Here is a 16,665-nt window from a genome sequence, read left to right as displayed (position 1 = left end):
GACCCATCCCCAGAGCGCAGGATGCTGTATTACCCTCCCTCATGATGAACTGACTGCCAGGGTTCAGTTCTTTCAGTGTATCGCAGCCCCCATCCTTCCTTTTCTGCACAGACATGGTCTCGGCTATTTATTTATTTATTTATTTATTTATTTAAACACTTATTAAGCGCAGCGAAGGCCCGTGGGCGTCTTGGCGCTAAGTATTTGCTGAAATCTGCCTTAGGGAGGGAAGTAATTATTGATCAAATAGCCACGTTTTAAGATGCTTTCGGAAGGACCACAGAGAGGGGCTGCTCTTTATAGATAGTGGCAACGTATTCCAAAGCTTAGGTGCTGAGACGAGAAATCTTCTGTCGCCCCATGAGACCAATTTGGTACGGGGTATTTCCAGCTGGAGGAGGTCAGAAGACCTCAGGGATCTGGTGGGCCGATAGGGAACAAGTTGTTGCGTAAGAAAAGCTGGTCCCTGATTATGCAACGCCCTATAGACAATACACAAGGCTTTGAATTTAGCTCTGTTCCTGATGGAGAGCCAGTGAAGTTCTCTGATGGTTCCTGAGACTGATTGAAACTTGGGGACATCACCCAACAGTCTGGCAGCCGCATTTTGGATGGTTTGCAGCTTATTGAGAACTTTTTCTTGGGAATTCAGAAATAGGGCATTACAATAGTCCAAAGTGGACAGGACCAAAGAGGTGATCAGGGTTTTCCCAGCAGAAACTGGAAGGAAAGGGAGAATTTTTTTAATGATTCGTAGCTTATAAAAAGCAGAGGAGGCAATCTGACTTGCATGAGGGAAAAACGTGAGACGATCGTCAAACATGACACCTAGATTCCTCACTTTGCTGACAGGGGTGGGGGGAGGACCCATAGACTGTGGCCACCAGCGGGAGGACCATTCTGGGGTTAAACTTCCAAAGATGACCACCTCGGACTTATCCGAGTTCAATTTAAGGCAATTAGATGCCATCCAGTTCCCTATGGCCTGCATACCCAGGTTGAAGTTATCAGCGATTTTTTGGCCGTCATTTCTGATAGCCAAAACCAACTGAGTGTCGTCGGCGTAAGATGTAAGGCTCATCCCATGGGCACGAATGGTTTTGGCAAGGTCCGACACATATATATTGAATAGTGTCGGACTCAGGGATGAGCCTTGAGGTACACCGCACGGCAAGGACAGGGTGGTGGACTGAAAGGGCCCTATGGTGACTACCTGGGTTCTCTCAGCAAGAAAAGAGGCCAGGAGAGTCCTAGCCCTGTGTCGAATCCCCAGTGCTTCGACACGGTCGATCAAGATGGCATGATCGACCGTGTCGAATGCCGCTGATAGGTCGAGCAGTATCAAGACTGCTGTACCACCCGCATCACGAATGGTTCTGATGTCCTCAGTAGCCTTGATCAGGGCCGTCTCTGTCCCGGGATTTAGGCGGAAACCAAACTGGGAATCATCCAGTAGATTATGGGTTTCTATGAAGGCTGATAGTTGAGTATTTAGGGCCTTCTCAACAACTTTAGCCAAGATAGGCAGATTAGCAATTGGTCGGTAGTTTTTAAGCTCGTTCCTATCTAGGTTATGTTTTTTTAGTAGTGGCTTTAATAGCGTCTTTTTGAGATCAGAGGGGTAAACACCTGTGTTAATCATTGTGTTACAGATGGTTGTAATAGCTGGTAGCAGTACTTCTGATACTGGGAGCAGTACTTTAAAAGGGCAGGGATCAAGGGCAGAGCCTGATTTAATGGATGACACAATGTCCCTAACCTGATTAATAGAGACCTCATTAAACTGGGAAAGAGATGGGCCAACCATGGAGGAGCTCACCATCTCAGGAGCAGTGTTTTGTTTTGTCTCTTCACAGTTGGCAAAGACAGCATAAATATCATTAACTTTGTTGTAAAAATAATTGGCCAATGCATCACAGAATGATTGGGAAGGGGGGGGTTGTAAGTTAGGTAAGCATCCGGCCAACTGTTTGGTGGTCTCAAACAGAGCCTTGCTTGAGTTTTTAGAGAGTTCAATTTTCTCTGAAAAGAACTTCTTCTTAGCATCTAAGATCATGTTTTTATATATAGTGACCGATTGCTTATATGTTGTTTTAACCTCTTCGGAATAGTGTCTGCGCCAGTTCCTCTCATTTCTCCGGCACAGCTGCTTTTGTGTCCTTAAAGTTTCCGAGTACCAGGGGGCAGAGGGGGATGATCTATTTCGGGAGCATTGTTTTGACTGAACCAGTAGAGTGGTCGCGGAAGCAACCCACTCGTTATATTGGGAAATAGCCATTTTAGCATCATTTGACAGAGGCGGACTGGTTTTAATCAGAAGCGATTGTAAACTATTACTGTCAAGATTTTTCCAATCCAGGAAGGTCTGGCGATGGTTGTCATTTTCCTTAGCTAATCCTGGGGCATAGTTGGTTAGGTTGGCCGTTATAACAAAGTGATCTGACCAAATGATGGGGAAGATGGCTGAGATCTGTAAGTCATTTAAATTCGTAAAGATGCCATCCAATGTGTGGCCTCCTTCATGGGTAGGGGCTTTCACTAGCTGGGAAAATCCGAATGTTGTTAGACATGCCTGAAGGGCGGCAGTATCATTGTCTTCAATTTTATCAAAATGAAAATTAAAATCACCTAATATTGTGAATGAACCATCCAGGGCAGCTGTTTCCAAAATGTGACCGATATCAGAGATAAATGCTGACCTTTGTCCTGGAGGACGGTAAAGAAGGATGCCTTTAAAATTTACCGAGGGAGTAAGTCTGATGGAAAATTGGAGAGCCTCACAGGAAAGAAGCGGTATCTCGTTAGTTCTGACTACATAAGTCTCCCGGGCAATTATGGCTATCCCTCCCCCTCTTTTTCGTTGTCTGTCCAGTCTATGGATTGAGAACCCATGTGGAACAGCAATAACTAAATCCGGATCGGAAGCATTGTCCAACCAGGTTTCTGTTAAAAACAGTAAATCTAGTTGTTTATCGTCTATAAGCTCTGCTATTTCATGTCGATGCTTACCTAATGAGCGAACATTAATGAGGGCCATAGAGCAGGTGCAAGGAGTTTTAATTGGTTTCCTGCGAGGGAGGTCATGGCCATTAGATATTATGGCGGCACAGTTCGAACAGCATTGGCAGGCATTTCCCTCAAGATGATGTTGATCAAATATAACGCATAGAGGGTCTCGTGGGGGACGGCAGTTCCTGAGTTGGCTGGGGGAGTACGTCCTTCGAGGAGGTAATGGACAATGGCCAGGGGTCATGGCCCTGGGCCCGGTTCCGGCGCGGACGGGAAGGACGGGCTCGCCTTTGGCGCGCCTTCGGCGCGCCGCCGGCGCGCCCGCTGCGCCCGCCCGCTGCGCGGACGGGAAGGACCTTGGTTTAAATACATCCTGGTAAGTGGGAGGAGGGTGGGAGGGGCTGCGAGCTCCAGCGCGAGCCTTCCCCGGCTCAAGATGGCGTCTCCAGTAACTAGGGGAAGTGACCAGCGCCTAGCAACAGCGGCGCTGTGTCACCCACGGAGAAATGTTCAAGCGATGTAAATCTCGCAACAGGTAGGGGCTCCAAATTAAAATCACCACAATTAAGATATGTACACTTTTTAAAATAGTTATTATTTGTCAATAACTCCCAAAAAGTATATGCAGCGCTTCAGCGCTTCAACGTGTTACAACAGCGCGCAAGGGAGCGCAAGGAACCCCCGGCTTTCCGCCTCAAGGGTGAGTTCAAGCAAATCTCCCGAATGATAAAATAAGCGTCCCTTAAGTACCTGGGAGGGCGGGAGGGGCTGCGAGCTCCAGCGCGAGCCTTCCCCGGCTCAAGATGGCGTCTCCAGTAACTAGGGGAAGTGACCAGCGCCTAGCAACAGCGGCGCTGTGTCACCCACGGAGAAATGTTCAAGCGATGTAAATCTCGCAACAGGTAGGGGCTCCAAATTAAAATCACCACAATTAAGATATGTACACTTTTTAAAATAGTTATTATTTGTCAATAACTCCCAAAAAGTATATGCAGCGCTTCAGCGCTTCAACGTGTTAAAACAGCGCGCAAGGGAGCGCAAGGAACCCCCGGCTTTCCGCCTCAAGGGTGAGTTCAAGCAAATAGCAAAGCTATTTTAAGGACCGGATGCAGGCACCACAGTGGAATATCCAGGGCATACAGGCCCTGCGTATCACTCTTGCGACCGCTATCTGCCGTAGCCTACACACCTCGTGTATCATATAGGAGGTGCCTTGCGCCCCCATCAGCAAGATGGGTAGCGACAACCCACCATGTGAGCAGCGCAAGAGCCCTTTCTCCCAGTTGTCATAGTGGTCCTGCCAGTGGATAAATGTGCTGCCATGTAGTAGTACTTCATGTTGGGGACTGCCCCCTTTTCCCAGGTCCACTTGAGCCTGGCCAGCCTAACGCCTTTCCTCCTATTCGCCCATAGCAGGTCAATGATGAGACCATCTAGGTCTGTGAAATATTGTCTGTGAATCTCATAGAGTGTCCTGCAGAGCATACAGGAGCCGGGAAAGTGGTCCCATTTTTACTAGTGCTGCTGTACCCTTAAAGGACCATGGAAGATCTCTCCAGATCCGGACCGAAGCCCGCAACCCATCCACAACCCTGCCAGTATTGAGATTCAAGAACATCTGCTCCAAGTGGCGGTTTCTGACTCCCAAATTGCTTCACGCCGTCCAACGCTGAGGGGAGCCCCATATCCGGGAATGTCTCAGCCAGGATCCCTGTTAACTCCCCTCCCCAGTGGGAGCAGTGTACATTTTTCCCTGTTAACATGGTGTCCGGATATCTCCCTGAACTCGTGCAACGTGTTCAGGAGTATGGATTCAGAATGCTTGATAAGGCAGCTCTTTTAGGATGTGGAAAAACTATGCCAGATACTGGCATGAGCCTCAACACAAGCTTGGCAGTTCTGTTTTTAGGGACTTCAGACCTTTTTAGACACTATATGGAGAGAAATTGCTGGTGCTAGGCCCAGCATTAATCACATGCAGTGTATTTAGATTGGAGCTTAAGTGTGGAATTGATGCAGAGTGAATACGTGGTACATATTCTCATGTACTGGCAGTGTAGGGGCAAGCTAGACCTTTGGATATTCATTTGTGCTAGCTGCACTGGAGCTGTAGGTATTCAAGTCAAATTGAAGTGACATAAAATAGAAGACTTAATGCTCCCAAACACTGCTGGCTTTCCAAAAGGGGGTAGAGTATGTTACTAAAAGGGGTTTACTTTATTTCTCCCTGGCATTGTAAAGGGGAGGTTGAATGCAGCATTGTGTATAGTGTATAATAAGGAGCTGGCAGTCTAACAATATTTTGGACTTCTAACACCACTATTTTGCATTTCACCATATAGCTGCTCCCAGTCAGGATCTGCAGGCAGTGACGACATAACATGTTATAATTTTGTTTAACTACGGTTGTCTTAGCTATATACATCACTCAATTTCCTTGGGTATCAGACAAGGTGTGTCTTTCTTAAGTACACAATATGTCTTACATCATGCAGTAGGTGGCATCAGCACATTTTGTATGATAACCCGGAGAACCTCCAAAGCCATAAGAGGAATGATGAGCCAGTTTTGACAAATAAATATGGTCTTTAGATTCCCAAGACTTTAGTACTAGCACAAACATGGCATTTTTCTTGAACACTCTAAATTATGAAGGGGAGCAGTGGCAGAAGACTAGCATGGAATCATAGGAAATGGGCGTTAATACTAAAACAATACTATGCCAGAAGCAAGAACACTGCTCTGGACAGCACAAATGTTACATGCAATCATTGAAAAAGAACCAGTCCTCTGACGAGGTTTAAGAGCTAACAGAGTGTTATGTTGGTGAGATGATAGATCAGTTAATAAAATATCCAAGTACCATGCAAAGCTGTGGTAAGAAAAGCCATGTTTAGTCATGGGCAAGCATGAACCTTATATTGCAAGAGGCTACTGCAATTGCTAAGGTAGTGGGGCAATTTGATAGATGTACAAGAGAGAAAAAAAAGTACGGGAAATAACTGTGGTTGAAGATAAAGAGTGTCTGTAGGAAATTGGTGGAAGGATGCTCTTGGAAGATTACAGTAATAAGTCAAAGAGGGCAATGGGAAAATGTGGTTTAATTAATTATGTAAACATGGGAGCCATATCAAATACAAAGGGCACCAATCCTGTATTTTGGGGGTACTCTATTTTCCTGACACTCTTCTCAAATACTGTGGCTACATCAGAAATCAGTGATGAGTATGTTACAGCAGGAAAGGTACAGGTGTCATGTTTTAGTGAAGGGCACATCTGCGAGCATAGAAAGTGGTGGGATGAAACCAAAGGGAATCTTCAAGGTGAAAAGGGTGAGTGTGGAAGTAATGGCAGATTCCAGGTCTATGTATTTGATTGTGCCACAATGACTCTTGGAAAAAAACTGGGCAGAAAAAAGAATCGCAACATTTGGATATTCTTTCTCTGTGACTTGAGGGTTGAGAAAGACATATATTGGAATAGATGTGGCCCAAAATATAATTCAAAGAGAGGACTCCATGAGAAAACATTTACATTTCCAAAGAAAATATTGATGGTAGACCAGAGGAAGTGTTGGTAATACATGAGGAAGTTTTCACAGGTTTTCAGAGAGAGTTTGTAGACTAACAGCCTGATTCATGAAGCTAAATTGCGGCCGCAATAGCAGCGAAAATGCTATTGCGGGCGCAATTTCCCAAATCGGCATTCATCAAAAAAATAACCAAAGCGCAAACCAAAGATTGCGAATTCGCTAATATATTCTCAGAATCCCAGTAGGTTTGCGCCAAAACACGGAATTAGAGAATAAATTTAGCAAATCCGCAATACAAGCGCAATCGGTATTCATGGAAATTCTCTAATAGCGAAAAACCTCAAATTCTCTATTAGCGCCGAAGCAAATTAAGGACAACCCAAAGCAGGTGGTAACCATAAAAGTCATTAGAGAAAATTTTGAAAAACCGTTGGCCAATCAGGAACAGGGAAAGGGCTGACCAAACACACATAAGGAGATGCAGCAGCAGCAGTTGGTGTCTCACAATGCCAGGAATGTACATGCTGGTCAGGCGGCGAAGGCTACAGCGAGCAGCACGGAGGAGACGCAGAATACAGGAGAGGATATTCCGCCAGCGGATCACCCTGCTGGGACAAACCAGGGAGCAGATTTATGCGAAGTACCGGCTAAATGGAGCCATGATAATTCAACTCATACACGACCTTGACCCCCTGATGCAGCACCCAACAAGGCGGACCAATGCTGTGCCTACACATGTACAGGTATTGTGTAGCCTGCACCTCCTGGCCTCTGGGAGCTTCCAGGGGATAGTAGCGGCTGCAGGGGGGATATCCCAGCCCACCATGTCACGCTGCCTCCGGAGTTTTGTTGACGCAATGCTCACCCAGCTACACCGACACATCAAATTCCCCACCAGCCAACAGGATCTGGACTTGACAAAGTTAAACTTCTACAATGTGGCCCATTTCCCATCTGTGATAGGATGCATAGACTGCACCCACATTGCCATCTGCCCACCAGCTGCGACGGAGTACATGTACCGGAATCGGAAGTCATACCACTCCCTTAACATACAGATGGTCTGCAATGCCAAGACTATCATTACTGACATCGTGGCCCAGTACCCAGGGAGTACCCATGACTCTTTTATATTCCGGCACAGCGGCCTCCACACACGACTGGCCAGGGGAGAATTTGGGGAAGGACACCTACTTGGTAAGTACACATTGTCAACAATTACACATTGCAATGATGTAGCTGCGCAGCACAGGCACTCACCCTCTGCTCCTCTCATTCAGGTGACAGTGGCTACGCCCTCCGGGAATACCTCCTCACCCCATACCTCAACCCGGCTACACCACAGCAACGGCGGTACAATGTTTCTCACATACGGACAAGGAATTGTATAGAACGGACATTTGGGCTACTCAAGAGCCGGTTCCGCATACTGCACAAGACAGGTGGGGCCATGTACTACAGTCCTGATGTGTGCTGCCGCATTGTGGCTGTCTGCGCAATGTTACACAACATTGCAACCAAGCGCCGGATACCAGTAGAGATCTCTGGCAGTGAGTCTGAAGGGGACGACCGTCCACCAGCACATGTGCGTCATGCACGCGGGGAGAACCCTGCTGAAGGACACAGACGGCGCAACCACATCACTATGAACAGTTTCTGAAGCCCACAATCCACTCACCCAACAAATCACTATTGAATGGCAATGTAAATAATGACTGGAGGCCCATGTATGTTGCATGAATAAATATTATTGTTAAATCCACAATAATAACGTAATGTCTACATTCATTATATTGCAGCAGTATTGCGCCATACTGCTCCTAACTAGCCACTGGACATGCTTGTATCATCAGCATTATCTAGGAAATGTTCAAGTAACTCAATTGCGCCTCCGGCGCGCAGCCCCCAAACGCCGCTCTGACTCTTCCTCTGGGACGGCACGTGTCCCTGTAGTGGGCCTGGTGCTGCGGCGTAACACGCCAACCAGTGAGGCAGACAGGCTGCTGACACTGGAGGTGCCCTCACTGGTGTCGTCCCTCCCCACATTGCCTTCACCAGTAGGAAGGAGTGCCAGTACGGCAGTGGTGACCTGCTCCAACACCTGTCCAACGTCCTCGACACATTGGATTAGCTGCTGCTGCTGCGCCAGGCACCGTCGTGAGAGCTGGGAGGTGGCATTCCCAATCATGTAGTTTGAGCGGGTGTAGGCAGTCAGGCGCGTAAGGAGCTGCCGGTGGCGTCGGCGGGCGGAGTTGCGCTGCGATATGAGTGCAGCAGTGTTGGCCTCCATGGCTGCCGTCATGCGCTCAATCCTATCAGCCACATTGGCCACATTGCGGCCAATGTTGTGTAGCTGCAGCTGAATGGCCCCTTGCCGTCGTGACTGCTGTTGGTGAATGCGTAGCATCCGGCGCTCAATGCTCATGCCTGGCATGCGCACAGCCATCCCCCTCCTGCCGCTGTGTGATGTGTCATGCTGGCGAGCCCTGACATGCCTGCTCTGCTGGCTGCCCACAGTGGGTGTGTGCACAGTCACCACAGTAGCTGCACCTGAAGTAGATGGTGCTGCTGGTGGTGGAGTTGTGGTTGCCAAAGGTGCAGCACCTGATGGTGCAGGCGCTGTTGGTCTTGCCCTGCCTGCAGGGTTGGCTGCTGCGCCGTATGGTGCCTGCGCTGTTTGTCTTGCCCTGCCTGCAGGGTTGGCTGCTGCGCCGGATGGTGCTGGCGCTGTTTGTCTTGCCTTGCCTGCAGGGTTAGGTGCTGCCAATGATGGTGCTGGAGCTGTTGGTGTTGCCCTGGCTGCGGGGAGTGGTGCTACGCCTGATGGTGCAGGAGGTGTTGGTGTTGGCACCTCCTCGGCATCCTCTTGTGACTCATCGATCTGCAGTATGTCGCTGTCGCTGCTGTCGTCGGCGCCACCTGTGAGGGGAATTGGACTTACATTAATGGCATGTATCTGTCACACGTGCAGTTGCTACATGCATGCTGGTTGACATTCCCTGCCAGGCTTAGCGATTGCTCATTTTGGGATATGTGAGGCTGCATTGGGGTTCTTTTACATTATGGGCAGACTACATGTCCCACTATGCCTGTGGCCATGATCTCATGTGCATTGTTTGAATGACTTGGGATGTATATGGGAGGCTATAGGGCCATGACCATTGTTAGGGGACAGGGTCGCAGTCTCATGCCACTTACCTTGGCTGTCTTGGCTGGGTCGGGATGTGTCCAGGTTGGTGACACCTATGCACGCCTCTGTCTCAAGGGTGTCCTCCACGCGGTCCTCCATGGGGGTATTGGGAGGGACAGTAGGTTCTCCGCCCCCAGTACCAGATGTCTCGCCCAGCCTCTCTGCCACCCTTTCCAAAAAGTTTTGCGTGGTTTTCAACCACTCCCTCGATGAGCTGCTCCAACTCCTGCTCGGAAAACTTGAGCTTTCTCTTGCGCCCGGTGTCACTGGGCCCTGGTGCAGGCTCCTCTGACATTGCTGCTGTCGCAGTTGGGTAAATTGCGCTACTTTGGAGGTGTCCCGGTAGGAGCTCTGTTTAGCTGCAGCCTCGCGATCAGCCTCGCAGTTCAGAATGGGGGTGGGAACTGCCTGCTTCCTGGTTGTGATGTCATCACAGCGCTCGAAAAGCGACTTCCCGTTTGTGCGATCTCGCTACTAGCGAGATGTCGCTAATGGGGAATTGTGATGGCGCAAAATAGAGACGGAATATCTGGGTAATAGCGATTTTTCGGCGATTTTATTTTCTCGCTATCGATTTTAGCGCCCGTGTGCGAATCGCTTTTTTTAATCGCTAACTATGATGAATTCCGATCTGCGCCTTTCCATTTGCGATTCGCTGTGATTCGCAAGTTGAGAGTCGCAGATTCCTTTCTTCATGAATCAGGCTGTAAGCACTATGGACATTGCATACAATAAAATATGATCTCTTCTGTCTTTGCCATAAGTTGATATATGTGCCACTTCGAATGTGTGATGGGGTGTGTAAGATGCTATAGGACAAGATTAAACAATACTGTTATTGGACCTGAGAAATCCAAACTAATTTCAACAACAGTGGCTATCACTAAGAATACAGATGGATCTCTGAAATTTAGTTTGAAAGCGACAGTTTCTCATTAATGAACATTCCTGATATTGCTTTGTTATTCAATGGTGCAATTGTTGTTTCAAAACTAGATTTAAATTCAGTGTTCCATAAGAGCAGATCCAAAAGGGCTACCCGTGTGCATAAATATAGACAGTTCGGCATTTGGCTTTCTTCTCCTAGTGAACAAAACCTGATCTATTTAAAGCTTGGCCAAACTTTGTGTCCTTTCAAGAGGACATTTTAGTGAATTGGGCCACAGAAGAAGACCAAGTCTCCATTTTGCACAATGTTTTGAAGCCTTTGTTGGAAGCTGGGTTGACCTGTGCTAAAAAAAATATACCAGTTAAAGATACAGCGATGGACTATTTGAGAGCCATTATTTCAGCTTACGTAGAAACCCAAAGAAAGATCTGGTGATGGCAACTAAAGTGTCTATGTACAATGCTATTTGCAACTAATGTTCATGTTTTTAAAAAAGTATTGAATTATGTTTATCTTAATTTTTTTTGTGGGTTCCATTAAAATGTTTAAACACCCTTGAAAAAGCCTCTGGCCTAGGCACCACCTGGGACAAAACATGTGTTGGCTGGCCACGTTTTGCAATATCTCGCCAAGCACTGTAATTCCACTCAGGACCACAAGATCAATATATAGGTAGATAAGAATATGACGATTCATGGACTTTAATATTCATTCTAATTTAAATTCAGCTCTGGATTTTGACAATATATAGGACTAACCCATATCGACATTTCTCTGTCTTAATTACACTGTGGACTTTAGGGGTATAATCCATTTATAGGCCAATCCTGTCTAAGGTGGTGCAGATCCCCCAGATTATTGCCCCTATTACCGTTGGTGTTTACTAGGTAGGTGATCAGTATGGTCCCTGCAGGAACCTTTGTTAAATGCACTCATTCACTTCTCAATTCACAGTTAAGACCTTCCCTTTTTATATATCTCTGTTTTCTGGGTATAAAAGAGGTGGTGAGTATAAAGAAAGGTCACTTTTTTTGCATTGTCACTCCTCAGTTTAAGGAATGATGCTGCTGGTGTATGGACTTGTTGAACACTGGGTCGCTGCCCTCCAGTGTTCGGTTATGTGCTCTGCCCCCTGAAAAAATGAGTTGGCTATTCCTTAACTGCCAAATTTAACTTGCCTGTAAGCCCCTAGTATATGGTACTCTGTGTACCCAGGACCAGCAATGTCATCAGTGGACTGCAACAGGTATTGTGCCACCCCTAAAGTGACAAGTGAAGCATGACTCTAGGCCGGACACTGTATCCTAGCTGTGCAGTTTATAAACTGAAAATTCGACCTGGCAAAATACAGCATACTTAAACCTTCATTTTTATTACTGCTAAGTCACCCCTAAGGTAGGCCACAGGTGCTCATAGGGCAGGCTGCTTGGTATTTAAAATGTTGGCCATGTGTTCTTATGTTTTACATGTCAATGCAGTGAAAAATATCCAAAGTCGTTTTCACTGTGGCAAGGCTGGCTAACACCTTATAATGTATAACTCCAGTTTGGGACTAGCTAGACCCATGATTCAAGAGCTATTAATTAATAGGAATTTAAAATCCAACTTGATGGTAAAGTACGGTATAAAATTATTGTAATTGCTACTTTTATAAAGTTGCCATTTTCTTCCCTAAAGCCTTTACTAGCACTTTCTGAGATAAACCCCAACTGTCACCTAGCAGGCTCCCGAGAGGTGTTAATTGCTCTCAGGAAATGGAACAAAAAGGCCATGGCTGGGAGGAGGTGTGACCTCCTCCTGAAAGGTCGGCCTTGGGGATGTGGCCACCAACTGTGAAAGCATCAAAGGGGATGCCCCTGTCACAGGCAGATGTACCTTACACCTAGGCCTGGGTGGCACCAATCTCAGTTAGGGCAAAACCTGTTGGAGATCTGGTTTTGCAGGGGGACTTCCCCATTTCCATATACACACATCCATGGGTGCCCAGAGCTCTGCCCAAGGGAAGACAAGTTCTGCCATATTGGATTTTGGAAGATCAGAGTCCTATGGGATTTTGTTTCAGGGCCAAACCCCAAGGAAATTATGTCAAACTGAATACAGGGAACTTGTTCCCTATTAGTTAGGGGGGCACCCACAAGCCTCCGCCAGGCTTAAACATGGCACTCCTAAATAGTTTTCACAGAACACCTCTGGACCCATGGGAAATAAAAGAACTGAACCTGCTGAACCCTGGATTTTAGAAAGAGGGCTCTACCCACTTTAACCTGTGGAGAGAAACCACATCGGTTAGACCTGCATCCACTTGTACCTAGAACTGACGTGTTGTCTCAAAGGTCTAGTTGGGTAGCCTTTTATTAAGCTCCAGGAACACAAGGTGTAAAAAGCCCAAGACTGTGCTGAGCCAAGCTGACCAGTTCCAACTCGATTTGTCCGTGACTCTGCTGCTGGCTTCTAGGAGATTGAATGCTAACCACCAAGTCATGCCCCAAAAGCCCTCGATCCATGGCTAGACACTTAAATTCTTGTTTCAAATGAACCAGAAATTTCGTCATCCCCTGTCAGATACATCTTGCTGGTTTGACTCTCTGAAAGATGTTTGACTTCCAAAAAGTTTCTAAGTCCAACAGTAGAAAGCTTTAACAGAAGAAGACACCAAGAGTGTCCATCTAGTGAGGGAACTTCCCTGGATGCGAAGTTTGAATTTCTACCCCTCTGAATTTTTCTACCAAAAGTCAACAGCTTTACTAGGACTTTGTCCGATGGCTATCTAGCCTCATGGGAGTTGCATGATGTGTTAAAAAAGGCTGAAGTAGAGGTTTTTTTTAGTCGCAGGAAATAACAGCATTGTATTGTGGCTTAGCAGTTGATAGTGGAGTATAGCTTGCTGGGGTTGGGACCTACTGAACGGAAAAGAAACGTAGCCACACGTTTTGCTGATCTGGCCCTACTGCTTGCCAAGCGAACCATAACAATGAGATGGAAGTCGACTAGACCGCCTGACCCAGAGGTGTGGAGGGCAGAAGTGGTGCATTGGGGGAAAGCAGAAGGTACAACACTGCAGCGCGAAGAGTGTAGGGGCCTCAGGTAGGGGCCTCAGGAAGACTCCAATGTCCCTAGATTGGAATGCTATGGTGGGGGCCTTTGAAGCTGGTGATGGCGACACTGCATCTTCATCAAGTATTGATGGTTAGGGTAGGGGATGGTGTGCTCGGAATGTGTGGAGCTTCCCCTATACTTAGCGACATCCCACACACTGGTGGGCAAGAATAGTTTCAGGTGCAAAGTACAAAGATCATATATGTTTCATACTATATATAGTCCTCTGGAGGTTTGTGGCGGATTACTGATTACGAAATAGACATGCTGGGTTGGACCACGTGCTATGGATGGCTGTAGTGTCTAAGTGTAAGTGCCGGGGGAGGGAACGGATGGGTGGGGGGAGTTTACGCGAGAATAGTTGGGAATATGGCAGAAAATGAAAATATTTAATGAGTGTTTTATTATTACTGACGACTGTGAACTGCAGCCTACGGAACTGATACTTGTAACAGATTTTTTTTGTATTTGTTCTTGCTTATCCTGCTAATAAAAAAGATTTTCCCCAAAAAAAAAAAAAGCAGTTGATAGTGACATGTTAGTACCACTTTCCACAAGCTACTAGTCTCCAGTCAGTGTGAAGAGCAAGCGTTCTACCTGGGTCAGTTGGTCTAGCCTCTGACTAGGTGGAAACTGCTGGAAATGATTGAGTGCCCATCCATTGATGAAGAAGCTACAATGTGGGTGAGCTAGTGTCTTGAGTTCAAGAAGTGCGAAAAAATGTTGCAGTGTGGTTGCTGGAATGAAGAACGTGTGGATTCATCTAATAAATCATGGGAGAAAGTATAGATTTTAGTCCTTTCATGCACTGGTTGGGGGAGAAGGATGCATTTGTAGTTGTCCTGGTTAACTACTATTCTAAGTAGATGGAGGAGATGCTTTTTCCACGCGATCAATACTAGAAATGTGTTGGAAGTGTTACATGATGTGTGTTCCGACAAAGGGTGTTTCAGTTCTTTGGTCACTGGCAATGGTGTTTGGTTAAGAGGCAATAATTCTTGAAAAACTATGGCAGCAAACATGTAAGGTCCTCTGTGTATAATTCGCAGTGGAGTGTACAAACAGATATATACTGAATAGGTTGCATAAGGGTAGCATGTGCATGGAAGTAGTACGGCGTTTGAATGTGAGAAGAGTGGTGCAGGAAGTTGTTTGGATACATCCTGTCTCAAGAAATGTGTTTACTAATGTTTCTGCTTTCAAATTGAAGACTGGAAGAGAAGCAGGACTGGGTTTGTTCCACATTGGTTGCCGACCAGTCACATGGTAGTAGAAGGTACCACACTGAAGAGTGACAGTTTGAGGAAATGTGATGACGGCTATGGGAGCTAGAGCATGGTTGAGACCAAGAGATTATGTGAAGATTAAATTATGAATGATGTGAATGATATTTCTAAATTTTCAAGTCTGTTTAGTGAAACACAAGATGGAGTTCTAGGACTCCAGATAACCTGTAGAAATGGAACACATGCATAGTATACAAGGGTAAGTAAAGGAGCAAGGGATGAGGCATGAACAAGTCAGCACTGTTAAGTAAGGAAAGTTGAAGGGTTATATTGGTGAATGAAGTTTAGATACAGTGGCGCCACAAAACATGAGGGGGCCCCCTGCAAGGTTTGCTGAAGGTGGGCCCTCACAAGACATAGGTAGGGCCTTCAGTATGGGTAAGCTTGGGGGCCGCCCGCACCGCTGGTGGCTGTGGGGGCCTTTGTTACGCCCCTGGTTAGATAAAGATAAGAAGAGCATTAGTAATTTATGTGAAGGTTACTGTAGCGAAGGAGCCATACTGGTGGTGCACAATACCTATAGGTTACAAAATATCCTTGATTGTTTGTAAGATCACATATGATATTTGTTTTGTATCAGATCACATATGATATTTGTTTTGTATCTGAGTTGTGTTAGTTTGTTTGGGGAACCTGTAATGTGTATGTGTATGTATATGTGTTTATAGGAGAACCATTTTTGTGGTTAAAAAAAGATAAGAGAGGGAGAGATTGAATCTGTCTGTGTATGTCTTGATCATGCTGTGCACTGTTTCATGTTGCTCCGAGGAAACTTTCTTTAGTTAATACTGTAAAATTACATGCTAGAATGTGAATCCTTAGAAGGTTTTATGATTCTAGTAGTGGCAGTTGAAGGCTATTGTGACCAGAATACCAGTAATGAACCTCAAGGCCCTGCAACTTATTTTGTAATGTCCTCCTTATAATCACAGTATTTTCACCATCATTTGGAAACTTTTTGATATGTGATATGATGAACTTAGTGGGCTAGACATCAAACACATGAAATTACCCCACAGTTGTTGTAAGTGAATACTGAATTGCACAAACCTCTTTGCAGATACTGGTACAAAAGGGGGTGGTGATGGACAGACCATCTGAATCAATCAAACACTCACACCCAGTCAAAAGATCTGGGTTTGACCCATCACCGTTCTTTAGCCCACTCTGCCATCCCAGTTCAGACATGGCTATATGCAAATCAGTCTGACCCTGTGCCTCATGGCAACAGTCCAGCCCGAACTGCCAAGCCATGCCTTCCCTGGACTGGAAACAAGCTTCCGAGGACCGGTTTCTGGCATTCCAGCCGTCTTCAGCCCAGCTTGCTTGAATCCAGTGGCAAAGTGAGCAAGGGACTCACGTCTGAGCATACCCTGCCACACTTATGGCGGCCAAATGCGGTACAAAAGGGGGTGGTGATGGACAGAGCATCTGAATCAATCAAACACTCACACCCAGTCAAAAGATCTGGGTTTAATCCATCACCGTTCTTTAGCCCACTCTGCCACCCCAGTTCAGACATGGTTATATGCAAATCAGTCTGACCCTGTGCCTCATGGGAACAGTCCAGCCCGAACTGCCTAGATACTGCAAGAGTACACGCAACACATGTTGAACTTTGTGATAAATGTTTTATATTTTTATCCTTTTAGTTGCTGAACAT

General features: G+C 46.3%; 1 protein-coding gene across 2 annotated transcripts in view; it reads left to right on the top strand.

The window, feature by feature from the left end:
- Positions 1 to 16,665, top strand: part of SGSM1 (small G protein signaling modulator 1) — a 1,153,128-nt gene that overhangs the window by 505,483 nt on the left and 630,980 nt on the right. The window lies entirely within an intron of this gene.

The sequence above is a fragment of the Lissotriton helveticus genome, chromosome 11, assembly GCF_964261635.1.
Source record: "Lissotriton helveticus chromosome 11, aLisHel1.1, whole genome shotgun sequence".
In the NCBI taxonomy this organism is placed as follows: domain Eukaryota; kingdom Metazoa; phylum Chordata; class Amphibia; order Caudata; family Salamandridae; genus Lissotriton; species Lissotriton helveticus.
The sequence above is the reverse complement of the archived record's forward strand: the minus strand, read 5'-3'. Positions and strand labels throughout refer to the sequence as shown.